We start from the raw sequence: 18,402 nt of genomic DNA on the forward strand, positions 1-18,402 counted from the left end.
GGACTAGTGCCTCTGTGGATGAGGCTGGATCCCGTCTCCCTGGTGGGCAGGTCCACGTCTGGTGGCGTGTATGGAGATGTTGGTAGCCTTATTATGATTTTAGGCAGCCTCTCTGCTAATGGATGGGGCTGTAGACCTGTCTTGCTCTTTGTTGGGCATAGGGTGTCCAGCACTGTTAGTTGCTGGTCCTTGAGTGAAGCTGGGTCTTGGTGTTGAGATGGAGATCTCTGGGAGATTTTCGCCATTTGATATTCCGTGGAGCTGGGAGGTCTCTTGTGGACCAGTGTCCTGAGGTTGGTACTCCCACCTCAGAGACACAACCTTGACACCTGACTGGAGTGCCAAGAGCCTTTAATCCACACGGCTCAAAATAAAAGGGAGAAAAAATAGAAAGGAAAGAAAAGAAGGAAGGAAGGAAGGAAGAAGGAAGGGAGGGAAGAAAGGCAGGAAGAAAGGAAGGGAGGGAGGAAGAAAGGAAGGGAGGAAGGAAGGAGGGAAGGAGGAAAGAAAGGAGGCAAGAAAGGAAGAAAGAAAGGGAGAAGACAAAATAAAGTAGGATAAAATATAGTTATTAAAATAAAATTAATTATTAAGAGGAAAAATTTCTATTAAAGAAAAAAATAAAACCAAACAAACAAACAAAAAAAACCGGGTCGGTCTAATCCTAGGACAGATGGTGAAAACAAAGCTATACAGACAAAATCTCACACAGCAGCACACACATACACACTCACAAAAAGAAAAAAGGGGAAAATAATAGTGTATCTTGCTCCCAAAGTCCTCCTCCTCAACTTGTGATATTTCGCTGTCTATTCAGGTTTTCCACAGATGCAGGGCACTTCAATTTGACTGTGGAGCTTTAATCCTCTGCTTCTGAGGCTGCTGGGAGAGACCTCCCCTCTCTTCTGTGTTCGCACAGCTCCTGGGTTTCAGCTTTGGACTTGGCCCTGCCTCTGCGTGTAGGTCGTCTGAGGGCGTCTGCCCTTCGCTCAGACAGGACGGGGTTAAAGAAGCAGCTGATTCGGGGGCTCTGGCACAGGCCAGGGGGGAGGGAGGGGCACGGATGAGGGGCGAGCCTGCAACATCAGAGGCCGTCGTGACGCTGCACTTGCCTGAGGTGCACCGTGCGTTTTCCCTGGGAAGCTGTCCCTGGATCCCGGGACCCCGGCAGTGGTGGGCTGCACACCTCCCGGGAGGGGCGGTGTGAAGAGTGACCTGTGCTCGCACACGGGCCTCTTGGTGGTGGCAGTAGCAACCCTAGCGTCCCACACCCGTCTCTGTTGTCCGTGCCGACAGCCACAGCTCGCACCCGTTTCTGGAACTCCTTTACACGGTGCCCGTAATCCCCTCTCCTCGCACCCCAGGAAGTGAAGAGGCAAGAAAAAGTCTCTTTCATGAAGGATTTATCTGTAGTATGCAATGCTATAGATAAATCCTTCATGAAAGAGACTTTTTCTTGAAGGGTCCATCGATGTAGCACACTTCATTGTTGTCTTATTTTAAGAAATTGCCTCAGCTACCCCAGCCTTAGCAGCCACCACCCAGATCAGTTAGCAGCCATGGACATAGAGGCAAGACCCTCCACCAGGAAAAAGATTGTGACTCAGTGAAGGCTCAGATGATGGTTAGCATTTTTTAGCAATAAAATATTTTTAATTAAAAAAAAGTCTCTTGTCTCTTCAGTAGCTCCGTGCCCGTTTCTGGAGCTCCTTTAAGCGGCGCACTTAAAGCCCTCTCCTTGCGCAGCAGGAGGCAGAGGGAAGAAAAGGTCTCTTGCCTCTTCCGCAGCTCCAGACTTCAAATGGACTCCCTCCCGGCCAGCTGTGGTGCACTAACCCCTTCAGGCTGTTTTCACTCTGCCAACTCCAGACCTTTCCCTGGGATCCCACTGAAGCCCGAGGCTCAGCTCCCAGCCCCACCCACCCAGGGGGGTGAGCAAACAAGCCTCTCAGGCTGCTGAGTGCTGATCGGCACTGATCCTCTCTGTGAATCTCTCCGCTTTGCCCTCCGCACCCTGTTGCTGCGCTCTCCTCCACAGCTCCGAAGTTTCCCCCTCTGCCACCCGCAGTCTCCGCCCGCGAAGGGGCTTCTAGTGTGTGGAAACCTTTCCTCCTTCACGGCTCCCTCCCACTGGTGTAGGTCCCGTCCCTATTCTTTTGTCTCTGTTTATTCTTTTTTCTTTTGACCTACTCAGGTACGTGTGGAGTTTCTTGCCTTTTGGGAGGTCTCAGGTTTTCTGCCAGAGTTCGGTGCGTGTTCTATAGGAGAAGTTCCACGTGTAGATGTATTTCTGATGTATCTGTGAGGAGGAAAGTGATCCCCGCGTCTTACTTTTTTTTTTTTTGCGGTATGCGGGCCTCTCACTGTTGTGGCCTCTCCCGTTGCGGAGCACAGGCTCCGGACGCACAGGCCCAGCGGCCATGGCTCATAGGCTTAGTTGCTCCGCGGCATGTGGGATCTTCCCGGACCAGGGCACAAACCCGTGTCTCCTGCATCGGCAGGCGGATTCTCAACCACTGCGCCACCAGGGAAGCCCCCCCGCGTCTTACTTTTCTGCCATGTTCTCGCTCCCCTGAAGACACTCTTCTAAATCAAAACCAGTTCTCTTAACTTGCTGTTTTCTTCTTGGGTCACATTATGAACTCTTTCCGTGGCCACAGGGCATGTGTACTTTTAATTTCAGGGACTGCTGATATTCCAGGATGTGGCCATCGATTTCTCTCAAGAGGAGTGAGAAAGCCTGGGCCATGATCAGGGAGAATTGTACAGGGATGTGATATGAGAGAAGTATAGGAACCTGCTCTCGTTGGGTGAGGATACCTTCCTTCCAGAATTCCTTATCCAACCAGAGGGATTAGAGTCCTTCATTTGCAGAATGTCTCCTGAAATCTTCTGCTTCCTACAATAGGGTTTCAGATTGCAACGTTTCAGGACAGATTGGGAGTTTGTGGGTATAATTCATCTTCTTTTAAAATTGCAGCCTCCATTTTAATATACTTTGGAACTGCTTGGGATGTGTCTATATGAACTGAGTACTATTGCTTCTGTTAGAATCCTTACAATATTTTATTGTCTTTTTATCTGTAACAATTTTCCATGGATTCTTTGGGATTAAGGTATATTAGAAGAGAGACTGCGATTCTGGGACTTTCCTGGTGATGCAGTGGTTAAGAATCTGCCTGCCAAGGCAGGGGACATGGGTTCGAGCCCTGGTCCGGGAAGAGCCCACATGCCGTGGAGCAGCTAAGCCCATACGCCACAGCTACTGGGCCTGCAGGCCACAACTACTGAAGCCCACACGCCTAGAGCCAGTGCTCCACAACAAGCGCAACAAGAGAATCCACCGCAAAGAGAAACCCGTGCACCACAACAAGGAGTAGCCCCCACTCGTTGCAACTAGAGAAAGGCTGCACATAGCAAAAAAGACACAACGCAGACAAAAATTAATTAATTAATTAATTAATTTTAAAAAGTACTAAATCCTTCTATACAACTTCTCTGGGAAAAACAGAGAGGTGGCGTGGGAGAGTGAGAAAGACAAGTATTTAGGGCACATCTCTCATGCAGGTGCTCTGCTGGCTCAGGTAGATTTATCCCCACTTTACAAAGGAGGAATTTCAGAGAGGTTTAGTAATTTTCCCAAAGCCAAAAACAGCTCTTCAATGACAGAACCAAATTATGAACCAAGTCTGTTACCTTCAAAGCCTAAGTCGTCATCACAACAAAACTCAACTAATATCTACATTTATCCAACTACAGTGCAACCTGGGGAGTTCTTGGCACAATCCTGAATAAGGGTGAGAAAGAAAGAAACAGCATTGTTCCTACAGGCAACCGAAATTTTTGGAGCAGCTGCTGGATGCCTGGCCGTTTTGGGGGTTCAGCAGTGATCAAGACAGGAAGAGTCCTGCTTTCAGGAACCATGTAGTGGGGAGGAGAGATGGGTGCAACTTGGGTGAGGGATTTCACCTTGCTGGACCTCTGTTTGCCCATCTGGAAAATGGGATGGGTGTTCCTCATTTTCTGGGATTGTCCAGCCCTCACATTCTCTGATTCCATAAGAAGCATTTCTTTTCCTGTTTCTGTAAAATTCATTCAGGCCATGAGCTGTGATGAGTGTGGTTAGCTGCTCCCCAAATCACTCTGTTCCCACCCTTTTCCTGTGATCAGGTCTTTCCCGAAACATGACTCACAATCAATCCAGTCACAGAACCTAAGTGGCACCCAGCAGAAAACTTCCAACCCTGACTTCTCAGGAGCTCTGCGGCCTACCTGCCAGGTAAACTTAACTCACCTGGCACAAGGTGGCCATTCCTGGTTTCACATCAACATGATCGCAGGCACAAACCTCCTTGTTTTTCCATTTTGTCTTTCAGTTACTTGTTGAAACAACTGCACAAATATGCCTAGGATATAAATTCAGGCATCTTCTGGCCCCAGTGCCTACCAATAAATGATTTTCTGCCACTTGAATGATAAAGATAGAACATTTTATCATTCTGCTACCCTTACTATTTGTCATTTTTGTTGATATTTCTATTGAATGCATCTTGCAATATTTTAGCAATGGAACATTTATTTACATTGTTCTAGACCCAGGCTTTAGTGGTAAAGCTTTCGTTGTTATATTTCTATTGGGTTTCCTTTAAAAATTATTATCCTATCTAACTGGATTAAGTCAATTCTATAAGCGTTTATCTTAGGATATTGCTGAAATTAATACCTAGAGGGCAGGCGTACAAGGTGATTGGACTTGAGAAACTCTATTAGCACAATTAAGTATAAATATTACCTATATGTAAACCAAAGTACATGCCGAGTGAGACTCTCTGACTCTTTTTTACTGTCTGCCCCTCAAGTCTGTGACAAACGGAATATTTCTTGCCATCTCAGTAAACAAAGGACATCACAGTCATCAGCACTTGCAGCCCTCCAATGTGAGCTGGCAGGCCCAGAGGAACTCACGATATGCAAATACAGAATACTGGCCCCAGAGAGCTGAGGTGCATATCAAAGGAAGGATTTCAGTGAGCCCAGACTCTGGCATCTTCCCATACAAAGAAAAGCACTGCATTCCTCACCTTGGGAGAGCTGGTTTTCCTTAGTTAACAATCACCTTTGGATGTTCCCCATTACCAATGCCAGTCCCTTGCCCTGTCCCCTCCCCATGGTACTTTAGCTCAGGGAGGAAGGAGCGCAGAGGGGCTCTGCTGGCCTGCAAGCCTCGGGAGGAGTTTTCGGCCGCAGCCGGAACCTGCACCTCCCTTGCCCAGTTTCCTCTCAGGACGCTCAGGCCGAGCCCCTCCCCACGCCACCAAGGCCCTGCGAGCCAGGCCGAGGGCAGGGGCGAGAGGAGGGACCAACGTTTCCCGCAACCAGACACTGGGGGCAGCTCTTTCTGCACAGCAGCGGCGGGTGGCAGCGAAACCCTGCCCCACAGAAACTGGTCTTGTGCGGCAGCCCGGGCAGGGGACCAGGCCGAGAGTTCGCGCCCACTTGCCCGGCCTGGTGTCCCCAAGACGGTCACGACTTCATCCACCAGGGCCCCTTCAGAGCCGGCAGCCTCAGTGAGGTCGCACTCCCTGCGGGCTCCGGGGCAGTTACCTGACACCAGAGGGAAGAGACCCCGAGCAGGGAGTTCCAGCTCTGCGGAAACGCGGGCTCCGTTCTGGGCGTAGGGTTGGGGTCCCTCTGACCTGAGGCCTTCCGGGAGGGAGAGGGGTGCTCCGGGCAGGAGCAACCAGGACTGCAGGGCACCATCAAGGGTAGTGGAGGTGCGGCCTGGCCTGGGGTCTCGCCCAATGTGGCAGAAATTTTGCTCATGGCCATTTTGACTGGTGTGGGCTGGTAGGTTTTTGTAATTTGGATTTGCATGTTTTTAATAATTCCTAATGTTCAGCATTTTCCATACCTTTATCTTTTTTATTCAACATAAAAGGAAAAAGTGGGAGTACAATATACCTCTTGAAATTGTCTTCTCGGAAGCTTGTCCTCTTTGGAATTTCTTGGTCGATTTTCGACCCCAGGATTTTTTTTTGAGGGGAGGTGTCATTTACAGGCCTGCAGTGATTATGAATATTTAGGGACCATTAGCACTGGGTTTAAAGCTGCTGTTGTGGGAAACGGCCACAAGGCGGCAGCATTTCTCCATTCCTAAATGTGGTTACTAGGGCAGCAGAGTCTCTCTGGAAGTCATGTTCCTTGGTTGTAAATTAGAATGGAATGTGCCAGGAGAAAAACCCCATGAGTTTATGTCTCATTCCTTCTTGTTCGTTGTTTTAATTTTTTTTTAATCGGGGTAATGATTAGAATATGGTTTGTCCTAGGTGTACACAGTCTGGTTCATTTGTACATTATATATGTCTATTCATGTACAGAACCTCTTCCCATGTAAATTATTAGAGAGTGTTCTGTAGGCCTCCCTTGCTATATGGTCGTCCTTTTTGTTACATGTATTCAATAGGTATTTGTATACGTATGGTAACCCTAATCTTAATTGATCCATTCCCCCCACCTTTCCTTTTAGATGAGCATAGTTTGTTTTCTAAGTTGGTGCGTGTCTTTCTCTGTGGAAGTGTGATCATTTGTGTCAGTTGTTAGATAACACCTATAAGTGATATCATAGGATATATGTCTTTTGCTTTCCGACTTCCCTCATATTCTGGGAGTATCTCTAGGCTCATCTATGATGCCACAAAGAACAGTGTGTCATTGTTTTCCATGTCTAATATTCCACTGATTACATGGACCACATTTTCTTTATCCTTTCACCTGTTGATGCACATTTTGGTGGATTCCATGGCTTGGCTATTGTGAATATGGCTGAAGTGCCACTGTCGCAGCCTGTGTCTTCTCGATTCTGGTCTTCTCAGGTGAGAGGCCCAACGGTGGGCCTGCTGGACCGAACGGCAGCTCAATTTTTACTTTTACATGCAGCTCCTTTCTGTTCTCACTATTGGCTCTTACCACTTTACATCTCACCAAAAGCTAGAGGGTATACAGTTCTCTAAAACCGCTTCAGCACTTATTGTTCATAGACTTTTAGCTGATGGTCAGTGGACTGGTGTGAGTTGAAACCATTTTGTATATTAGATTTGCAGGAGTCTAATAATTCCTAACGTTGAGACTTTATCCATTTTCCTTTTGTTAAGAAAAGAGTGGATAAAATTTACCTCTTCATACTATCTTCTTGAAAAAAATTGCCTGTTTTGAATTACTTGTCCATTCCCTAGCTCAGGATATTTGTGGAGGGCAGGTATCCTTTACAGCCCTGAGTCGTTGTGAATGTTAAGTGACCATCAGCTGTGGGCTTAGAGCCCCTCTTGCTTGAAACGACCACAAGGCGGCAGCATTTCTACATTTCCGACTCTGGGTTTTTGGGCAACAAAGCCTCCCTGGAAATCATGTAAGTAGGCTGAAAATTAGAGTGGAATGCGCCAGGGCAAGTCCCCAAGAGCTTATGTGTCCTTACTTCCTGTTTGTTTTTTAAATTTAACTTTTATTTATTATCAGAGCCAATTTGATACAAATGTTGTGCTTGTTCTAGGTGTACAGAACCGGGTATAATACGTCTATGGATCCATCTATTCTTCTTTGGATCCTTTCCCATGTAGGTTATTACAGAGTGGTGAATAGACCTCACTTGGTATTCCATAGGTATTTTGTGATTATATATTTCATATGTATTAGTACATGTCTCTTAACCCCCATATCCTAATTCATAAATTCCTTACATCTTTCCATTTCATTAAACATAATTTGTTTTGTTAATCCATGCATGTCCTTCTCTTGGAAATAAGTTCATGGATATCAATTTTTAGGTAACATCTAGAAGCGATGTCATAGGATATCTCCCCATATCCTAATGCATCCATTCCTTACACCTTTCCATTTCGTAAATAATTTTGTTTCCTTAACCCATGCGTGTCCTTCTCTTGGAAATAAGTTCATGGGTATCAATTTTTAGGTAACACCTAAAAGTGATGTCATAGGATATCTGTCTTTCTGTTTCATTCTTCCTTCAAGTTGGCTGATGATCTTTAGGTCCTTCTATGGTGGTGCAAATGGCATTCTTTCATTCTTTTGCATGGTTGTGTACATGGACCACTTGATCTTTTCCCCCTGTTCTGTTGATGGACATTTTGGTTTCCTCGAAGTCTTGGCTATGGTAAATTCTGCTGCAGTGCAGTATTGCCAGCCTGTGTCTTTTTGATTCTGCTCTGCTTGGGGGATAGGCCCATCAAAGGGCCTACAAGATCACATGGTACCTCTATATTTATGTTTAAACGCACCTCCATTCTGTTCTCACTGCTGGCTCTTACCAGTTAACATCCCCCCAGCAGCTAGAGGGTACACAGTTCTCTGAAACTCCTTCAGCATTTATTCTTTGTAAACTTTTTGCTGATGATCATTCTGAGGGCTGTGAGGTGAACATTTCTGTAGATTGGATTTTCATGGCTTTATTAATTCCTGATGTTGAGCATTTTTCCATGCCATTATTATTAAAATTAATTAATTTATTGATTGATTTATTTTTGGCTGTGTTGGGTCTTCGTTTCTGTGCGAGGGCTTTCTCTAGTTGTGGCAAGCGGGGGCCACTGTTCATCGTGGTGCGCGGGCCTCTCACTATCGCGGCCTCTCTTGTTGCAGAGCACAGGCTCCAGACGCGCAGACTCAGTAGTTGTGGCTCATGGTCCTAGCTGCTCCGCGGCATGTGGGATCTTCCCAGACCAGGACTCGAACCCGTGTCCCCTATATTAGCAGACAAATTCTCCACCACTGTGCCACCAGGGAAGCCCTCCTTGCCATTTTTTTTATAAAAAAGAAAAAAAAAAGACAAATTGTTTGTAAAATATGCCTGTTGAAATTGTCTTCTTGAAATGTTGATGTCTTTTCAATTTTCTGATCGATTGACGACCCCAGGATTTTTTTGAGGGCAGGTGTCATTTATAGGCCTGCAATGATTGTGACTATTAAGTGCCAAGTAGCGCAGGGTTTAATGCTGCTGTTGTGTGAAACGGCCACAAGGCGGCAGCATTTCTCCTCACCAAATCTGGCTTCCAGGGCAACATAGCCATAATGGAAGTTATGCCGTAGGTTGTAAATTAGAATGGAATGTGACAGGAAAATCCCCCATGAGTTTATGTCTCATTACTTCTTGTTTGTTTTTTCAATTTTATTTTTTATCACAGCAAATTTGATTATAATGTTTTGTTGGTTCTAGGTGTGCAAGATTTGGTTCTGTAAACACACATACATATATCTATTGTTCTTCTGATCCTTTTCCCATGAAGGTTATGACACAATGCTGAGTCGTGTTCTCTTGGTATGCCGTAGGTCTTGGGTGATTATATATTTCACATGTGTTTGTATATCTCTGTTTACCCCAATGTCGTGATGTTTCCAATCCTCACACCTTTCCATCTGGTGAACCATAAGTTTGTTTAATGAATCTGTGATTGCCTTTCTCTGTGGAAATATCTTCATTGGTACCAACTTTTAGGTAACACCTATAAGTGATATCATACCATATGTATCTTTCACTTTCTCACTTACTACCAGTTGCGTGATTACCTCTAGGTGCAGCATCTAGGGTGCTGCAAATGGCATTGTTTCATTTTTTTGCCTTGGCTAATATTCCATCTCTACTCGAACCAGTTCTTCTTTATCCACTCATGTGTTCATGATCTTTACGCTTGCTTCCATGTCTTGGCTATTGTAATACTCCTGCAGTGCAGATCTGCCTGCCTGTGTCTTTCCAATTTGGTCTTTTTAGGTTATAGACCCTGAGGTGGGCCTGCTGGATCATAGAGTAGCTCAATGTTTACCCTTTAAAGGCACCTCCATTGTGTTCCCATCAGGGGCTCTCACCAGGTTACGTGCCACTTCAACTTAGGGTATGCATTGCTCCACAACCCCTTCAGCATTGATTATTTGTAGTTTCTTGCTGATGGTTATTCTGAGTGGTGTGAGCTGATACCTGTTTCTGGATGGATTTGCATATGTCTCATAATCCCATGAAATTGAGCTTTCAGGAATGTCCTTTTATTTTTCAAACTGTGAGTACAGCTTACTTCTTCAAATGGGTTTCTTGAAGTATGTGCCACATTTTGAAACTTTTTGGCCTTTACCTTCATCCAGTCATTTTGAGGGCAGGTTTCCTTTACAGCCCTGCAGTCCTTGTTCATACGAAGTGAACATTAGCACAGATTTCAAAGCTGTTGTTGCAGGTAACGGCCAGGGGGCAGCAGCATTTCTACGTCCCCCAATCTGGTACCAAGTGAAACAGACCTTCCTGCCAGTGATGTTCCTCAGTTATAAATTAGAGTGGAGTGTGCCCCGATAAACACCCCAAAAGCTTATGTCTTCTTACTTATGTTTTTTTACATCTAATTTATATTTTTATTGGAGTATTATTCCACTGTGTGTATGGACCACTTCTTCTTTGTGCATTCCTCTGTTGATGGACAAGTTCGTTGCTTCTAAGTTTTGACTGTGCTAAATGTTGCTGGAGTGCATGATTGCCAGCCTGTGACTTGTGGATTCTCATTTTCTCAGGTGATAGTCCCAGCAGTGGGTATGCTTGATTGACTGGCAGCTCAATGTTTTACCTTTTCAAAGCACCTCCATTGTGTTTTCATTAGTGACTCTTACCACGTCCCACTTAGCACTGAGGGTACTTATTTCTCCACCGCCCCTTCAGCATTCACTGTTGGCAGAATTCTTGCTCATGGCCATTTTGACTGGTGTGAGCTGGTAGGTTTTTGTAATTTGGATTTGCATGTTTTTAATAATTCCTAATGTTCAGCATTTTCCATACCTTTATCTTTTTTATTCAACATAAAAGTAAAACAGTGGGAGTACAATATGCCTCTTGAAATTGTCTTCTCAGAAGCTTGTCCTCTTTTGAATTTCTTGGTCGATTTTCGACCCCAGGATGTTTTTTTGAGGGGAGGTGTCATTTACAGGCCTGCAATGATTATGAATATTTAGGGACCATTAGCACTGGGTTTAAAGCTGCTGTTGTGGGAAATGGCCACAAGGCGGCAGCATTTCTCCATTCCTAAATGTGGTTACTAGGGCAGCAGAGTCTCTCTGGAAGTCATGTTCCTTGGTTGTAAATCAGAATGGAATGTGCCAGGAAAAAAACCCCATGAGTTTATGTATCATTCCTTTTTGTTCGTTGTTTTAATTTTTTTAATCGGGGTAATGATTAGAATATGGTTTGTCCTAGGTGTACACAGTCTGGTTCATTTGTACATTATATATGTCTATTCATGTACAGAACCTCTTCCCATGTAAATTATTAGAGAGTGTTCCGTAGGCCTCCCTTGCTATATGGTCGTCCTTTTTGTTATATGTATTCAATAGGTATTTGTATACGTATGGTAACCCTAATCTTAATTTATCCTTTCCCCCCACCATTCCTTTTAGATGAGCATAGTTTGTTTTCTAAGTTGGTGCGTGTCTTTCTCTGTGGAAGTGTGATCATTTGTGTCAGTTGTTAGATAACACCTATAAGTGATATCATAGGATATATGTCTTTTGCTTTCCGACTGCCCTCATATTCTGGGAGTATCTCTAGGCTCATCTATGATGCCACAAAGAACAGTGTGTCATTGTTTTCCATGTCTAATATTCCACTGATTACATGGACCACATTTTCTTTATCCTTTCACCTGTTGATGCACATTTTGGTGGATTCCATGGCTTGGCTATTGTGAATATGGCTGAAGTGCCACTGTCGCAGCCTGTGTCTTCTCGATTCTGGTCTTCTCAGGTGAGAGGCCCAACGGTGGGCCTGCTGGACCAAACGGTAGCTCAATTTTTACTTTTACATGCAGCTCCTTTCTGTTCTCACTCTTGGCTCTTGCCACTTTACATCTCACCAGAAGCTAGAGGGTATACAGTTCTCTAAAACCGCTTCAGCATTTATTGTTCGTAGACTTTTAGCTGATGGTCAGTGGACTGGTGTGAGTTGAAACCATTTTGTATATTAGATTTGCAGGAGTCTAATAATTCCTAATGTTGAGACTTTATCCATTTTCCTTTTGTTAAGAAAAGAGTAGATAAAATTTACCTCTTCATACTATCTTCTTGAAAAAAATTGCCTGTTTTGAATTACTTGTCCATTCCCTAGCTCAGGATATTTGTGGAGGGCAGGTATCCTTTACAGCCCTGAGTCGTTGTGAATGTTAAGTGACCATCAGCTGTGGGCTTAGAGCCCCTCTTGCTTGAAACGACCACAAGGCGGCAGCATTTCTACATTTCCGACTCTGGGTTTTTGGGCAACAAAGCCTCCCTGGAAATCATGTAAGTAGGCTGAAAATTAGAGTGGAATGCGCCAGGGCAAGTCCCCAAGAGCTTATGTGTCCTTACTTCCTGTTTGTTTTTTAAATTTATCTTTTATTTATTATCAGAGCCAATTTGATACAAATGTTGTGCTTGTTCTAGGTGTACAGAACCGGGTATAATACGTCTATGGATCCATCTATTCTTCTTTGGATCCTTTCCCATGTAGGTTATTACAGAGTGGTGAATAGACCTCACTTGGTATTCCATAGGTATTTTGTGATTATATATTTCATATGTATTAGTACATGTCTCTTAACCCCCATATCCTAATTCATAAATTTCTTACACCTTTCCATTTCATTAAACATAATTTTGTTTTCTTAATGCATGCGTGTCCTTCTCTTGCAAATAAGTTCATGGGTATCAATTTTTAATTAACACCTAGAAGTGATGTCACAGGATATCTGTCTTTCAGTTTCTTTCTTCATGTTGGGTGATTATTTCTAGGTCCTTATATGCTGATGCAAACGGCACTATTTCATTGTCTTCCATGGCTAATATTCCATTGTTTAAATGGACCACTTCCCCTTTGTGCATTTTTCTGTTTCTTCCAAGTCTTGGCTATGTTAAATGTTCCTGCAGTGCAGGATTGCCAGCCTGTGCCTTTTCTATTCTGCTGTGCTCAGGTGATAGGCACATCAAAGGACCTCCCAGATCACGTGGTAGCTCAATTTTTACGTTTAATGCACCTCCATTATGTTCTCACTACTGGCTGTTACCAGTTTATATCTTCCAGCAGCTATAGGGTACACATTTCTCTGAAACCCCTTCAGCATTTATTTCTTGTAGACTTTTTGCTGAACATCGTTCTGATGGCTGTGAGGTGAGCATTTCTGTAGATTGGATTTGCATGGCTTTATTAATTGCTGATGTTGAGTGTTTTTCAATTCCCTTTTCTTTTAAAGAAAAAAGAATGAAATGACAAAACGTGCATAAAGTATGCCTGTTGAAACAGTCTTCGTGATATGTTGATGTCTTGAATTTTCTGGTCGATTTACGACCCCAGGATTTTTTTTTTTTTTAGGCAGGAGTCGTTTACAGGCCTGCAATTATTTTGAATATTAAGTGACATTTAGTGCTGTCGTGTGATATGGCCGCAAGGCTGCAGCACTTCTCCCTACCAAATGTGGTTACTAGGGCAACAGAACCTTAATGGAAGTCCTGTTATCGGTTGTAAATTAGAATGGATTCTGCCAGAAAAAAAGCCCCTTAAATTTATGTCTCATTACTTCTTGTTCGTTTTTTAATTTAATTTTTATTTTTTATCACAGCAAATTTGATTGCAATGTTTTGTTTATTCTAGGTGTGCAAGATGTGGTTTTTTCACACATATACATATGTCTATTCTTCTTCGGATCCTTTTTCTATGAGGTTATGACACAATGTTGAGTAGGCTTCTCGGTATTCCGTAGGTCTTTAGTGAATATATATTTCACATGTATTTCTCTATATATTTTAACCCCAATATCCTAATGTATCCAATCCTCACACCTTTCAATTTGGTGAACCATAAGTTTGTTTAATGAATCTGTGATTGCATTTCTCTGTGGAAATATCTTCATTGGTATCAACTTTTAGCTAACACCTATAAGTGATATTATAGGATATGTGTTTTTTGCTTTCTGACTTAGTACAATTTGCCTGATTAACTCTAGAATCATCTATGTTGCTGCAAATGGCATTGTTTATTTTTTTCCCCAGCTAATATTCCATCTCTACATGTAGCACTTCCTCTTTGTCCACCCATCTGTTGGTGGACTTTTTGGTTACTTCTATATCTTGGTTATTGTAATACTGTGCAATGCAGATTTGCCTGCCTGTGTCTTTCCAATTGTGTCTTCTTAGGTTATAGGCCCAGGAATGGGCCTTCTGAATCATATCATAGCTCAATGTTTACCTTTTAAAGGCACATCCATTCTGTTCTCATTAGTGGCTCTTTCCAGGTTACGTCCCACTTAAAGTTGAGGATGTGCCTTTCTCCACAACAGCTTCAGCATGTATTGTTTGTAGTTTTCTTGCTGATGGTTATTCTGAGTGGTGTGAGCTGATATCTGTTTGTGGTTGGATTTGCATGTGAATCATAATCCATTGAAATGGAGCTTTAAGGCATGTCCTTCTGTTTTTCAAACTGTTATTACAGCTTACTTCTTCAATTTTTTTTCTTGAAGTATGTGTCACATTTTGAAATTTTTTGGCCATTACCTCCCTCAAGACATTTTGAGGGAAGGTTTCATTTACAGCCCTATTAGCACAGGCTTCACAGCTGCTGTTGCAGGTAAGGGCCAGAGGGCAGCAGCCTTTCTATGTTCCCCATGCTGGTATTAGGGAAACAGACCTTCCGTCCAGTGGTGTTTCTCGGTTATAAATTAGAGTGCAGTATGCCTGGATAAACCCACAAAAGCTGATGTCTCCTTACTTTTGTTTGTTTGTTAAATTTAATTTTTATTTTTTAGTGAATAATATTCCATTGTGTACATGGACCACTTCTTCTTTGTGCATTCCTCTGTTGATGGACGTTTTTGTTGCTTCCAAGTGTTGGCTATGGTAAATATTGCTGGAGTGCAGGATTGCCAGCCTGTGACTTTTTGATTCTCATTTTCTCAGGTGATAGGCCCAGCAGTGGGTATGCTTCATTAACTGGTAGCTCAATGTGTACCTTTTCAAAGCACCTCCGTTGTGTTTTCATTAGTGGCTCTTACCACGTCCTGTCCCCGTTAGAACAGAGTTTACGCATTTCTCCCCAATCCCTTCAGCATTTATTGTTTTCAGCATTTTTGCGGATGGCCATTCTGACGGGTGTGAGCTGATAGGGTTTTGTAATTTGGGTTTGCATGTCTTTAAAAATTCCTAACATTCAACATTTTTCCACGCCTCTTTCTTTCTCTAAAAAAAAGAAAAAAGTGTGAGTACAATATACCTCTTGAAATCGTCTTCTTGGAATGTTAACCTATTTTGAAGTTTTTGGTCGATTTTCGACCCCAGGATTTTTTTGGAGGGCAGGTGTCATTTACAGAGCTGCAAGTTTGGTGAATACTTAGTGACCTTTAGCAATGGCTTTAAAGCTGCTGTTGTGTGAAATGGCCACAAGGAGGCAGCATTTTTCGATTCCCCCATCTGGGTTCTAGGGCCGCAGAGACTTTCTGGACATCGTGTTCCTAATTTGTAAATTAGAATGGAATGTGCTAGGAGAAACGTCCATAAGTTTATATCTCATTACTACTTGTTAGTTGTTTTATTTTTTTAATCAGGGTAATGATTAGAATATTGTTAGTCCTAGGTGTACACAATCTGGTTCATTTGTACATTATATATGTCTATTCATGTACAGAGCCTCTTCCCATGTAAAATATTACAGAGTGTTCCATAGACCTCCCTTGCTATATGGTCGGTCTTTCTGATATATGTATATAATATGTAGTTGTATACATATAGTAACACTCACTAATCTTAATTTATCCATTACCCTCACCTTTCCTTTTAGATGAGCATAGTTTGCTTTCTAAGTCTGTGAGTGTCTTTCTCTGTGGAAATATGTTCATTTGTGTCAGTTAGTAGATAACGCCTATAAGTGATATCATAGTATATAGATCTTTTGCTTTCCGACTTACCTCATGTTTTGTGATTATCTTCAGGCTCACCTGTGGTGCCTCAAAGAGCAGTGTTTCATTGTTTTCCATGGCTAATATTCCATTGTGCTCATGGACCACTTCTTTATCCATTCACCTGTTGATGGCCATTTTGGTTGCTTCACTGTCTTGGCTATTGTGAATACATCTGCAGTGCAGTTTTGCAGCCTGTGTCTTCTCGATGCTTGTCTTCTCATGTGAGATTCTCAGTGGTGCACCTGCTGGATTGAATGGTACCTCCATTTTTACTTTTAAACGCAACTCCTTTCTGTTCTCATTATTGGCTATTACCACTTTACATCTCACCAGCAGCTAGAGGGTACAGAGTTCTCTAAAACCCCTTCAGCATTTATTATTTGTAGCCTTTTTGCTGATGGTCAGTCTACTGATATGAGTTGAAACCTTTTTGTATATTAGATAGCATGAGTCTAATAATTCCTGAGGTTGAGATTTTATCCATTTTCCTTGATTTTAACAGAGAGTAAGTCAAACTTACCTCTTCATACTATCTTCTTGAAAAATTTGCCTGTTTTGATTTTTTTTGTCCATTCCTTACCTCAGCACAATTTTTTTCGTGCAGGTGTCCTTTACAGCCCTGAGTCGTTGTGAATGTTAAGTGACCATTAGCTGTGGGCTTAACGCTGCTCTTGCGGGAAACGGCCACAAGGCTGCAGCATTTCTACATTTCCAACTCTGGGTTCTTGGGCAACACAGCTTTCCTGGAAATCATCTTAGTCGGCTGCAAATTAGAGTGGAATGTGCCAGAGCAAACCCCAAAGTGCTTATATTTCCTACTTCTTGTTTGTTTTTTAAATTTAATTTCTATTATTTATCAGAGTAAATGTGATAAAAGATGTTGTTTCTCCTAGATGTACAGAATCTGGTGCATCATATCAATGTATCTGTCTATTCATCTTTGGATCATTTCCTATGTAGGTTATTATAGAGTGTTGAGTAGATGTCTCTTGGTATTCCATAGGTATTTTGTGATTATATATTTCATATATATTAGTACATGTCTGTAAAGCACCATATCCTAATTCATCCATTCCTTACACCTTTCCATTTGGTTAAACATAATTTTGTTTTCTTAATCCATGCGTGTCCCTCTCTTGGAAATAAGCTCTTGGGTATCAATTTTTAGGTAACACCTAGAAGTGATGTCATAGGATATCTGTCTTTTGGTATCTTTCTTACTTCACGTTGGGTGATGATCTTTAGGTCCTTCTATGGTGGTGCAAACAGCACTTTTTCTTTTTCATGGCTAAGATGCCATTGCATACGTGGACCTCTTCTTCTTTGTGCGTTGTTCTGTTGATTTACATTTCGGTTTCTTCCACATCTTGGCAATGGTAGATGTTCCTGCAGTGCAGGATTGCCAGCCTATGTCTTTTTCATTCTACTCTGCTCAGGTGATAGGCCCATCAAAGGGCATACAAGATCACATAGAACTTCATGTTTTACATTTAAACAAACATCCATTCTGTTCTCACTACTGGCTGTTACTAGTTTACGTCCCCCCAGCAGCTAAAGGGTACACAGTTCTCTGAAACCTCTCCAGCATTTATTGTTTCTAAATTTTTTCTGATGATCATTCTGACAGCTGTGAGGTGAACATTTCTGTAGATTGGATTTTCATGGCTTTATTAATTCCTGATGTTGAGCTTTTTTCATGCTTCTTTTTTTACACAACAACAAAAAGACAAAGTGTACATAAAATATGCCTGTTGAAATTGTCTTCCTGAAATGTTGATGTCTTTTGAATTTTCTGGTCTATATACGATGCCAGGATTGTTTTTTGACGTCAGGTGTTATTTACAGGCTTGCAATTATTTTGAATATTACTTGACTATTTAGCACTGGGTTTAAAGCTGCTGTTGTGGGAAACTGCCACAAGGCGGCAGCATTTCTCCATTCTCAAATCTGGTTGCTAGGGCAGCAGAGCGTTTCTGGAAGTCTTGTTCCCAGGTTGTAAATTAGAATGGAATGTGCCAGGATAAAGTCCCTTAAGTTTATGTCTCATTACTTCTTGTTCGTTTTTTTAATTTAATTTCTATTTTTCATCACAGCAAATTTTATTACAATGTTTCGTTTGTTCTAGGTGTGCAAGATGTGGTTGTTTTACACATATACATGTGTCTATTTTTCTTCGGATCCTTTTCCCATGTAGGTTATGACACAATGTTGAGTAGTCTTCTCTTGGTATGCGGTAGGACTTTGGTGATTATATATTTCACATTTGTTTGTATATCTCTGTTAACCCCAATATTGTAATGTATCTAATCCTCACAGCTTTCCATTTGGTGAACCATAAGCTTGTTTAATGAATCTGTGATTGCCTTTCTCTGTGGAAATATCTTCATTTGTATCAATTTTAGCTAACACCTATAAGTGATATGATAGGATATGTGTCTTTCGCTTT

The sequence above is a fragment of the Kogia breviceps genome, chromosome 11 (assembly GCF_026419965.1).
Source record: "Kogia breviceps isolate mKogBre1 chromosome 11, mKogBre1 haplotype 1, whole genome shotgun sequence".
Taxonomy (NCBI): domain Eukaryota; kingdom Metazoa; phylum Chordata; class Mammalia; order Artiodactyla; family Physeteridae; genus Kogia; species Kogia breviceps.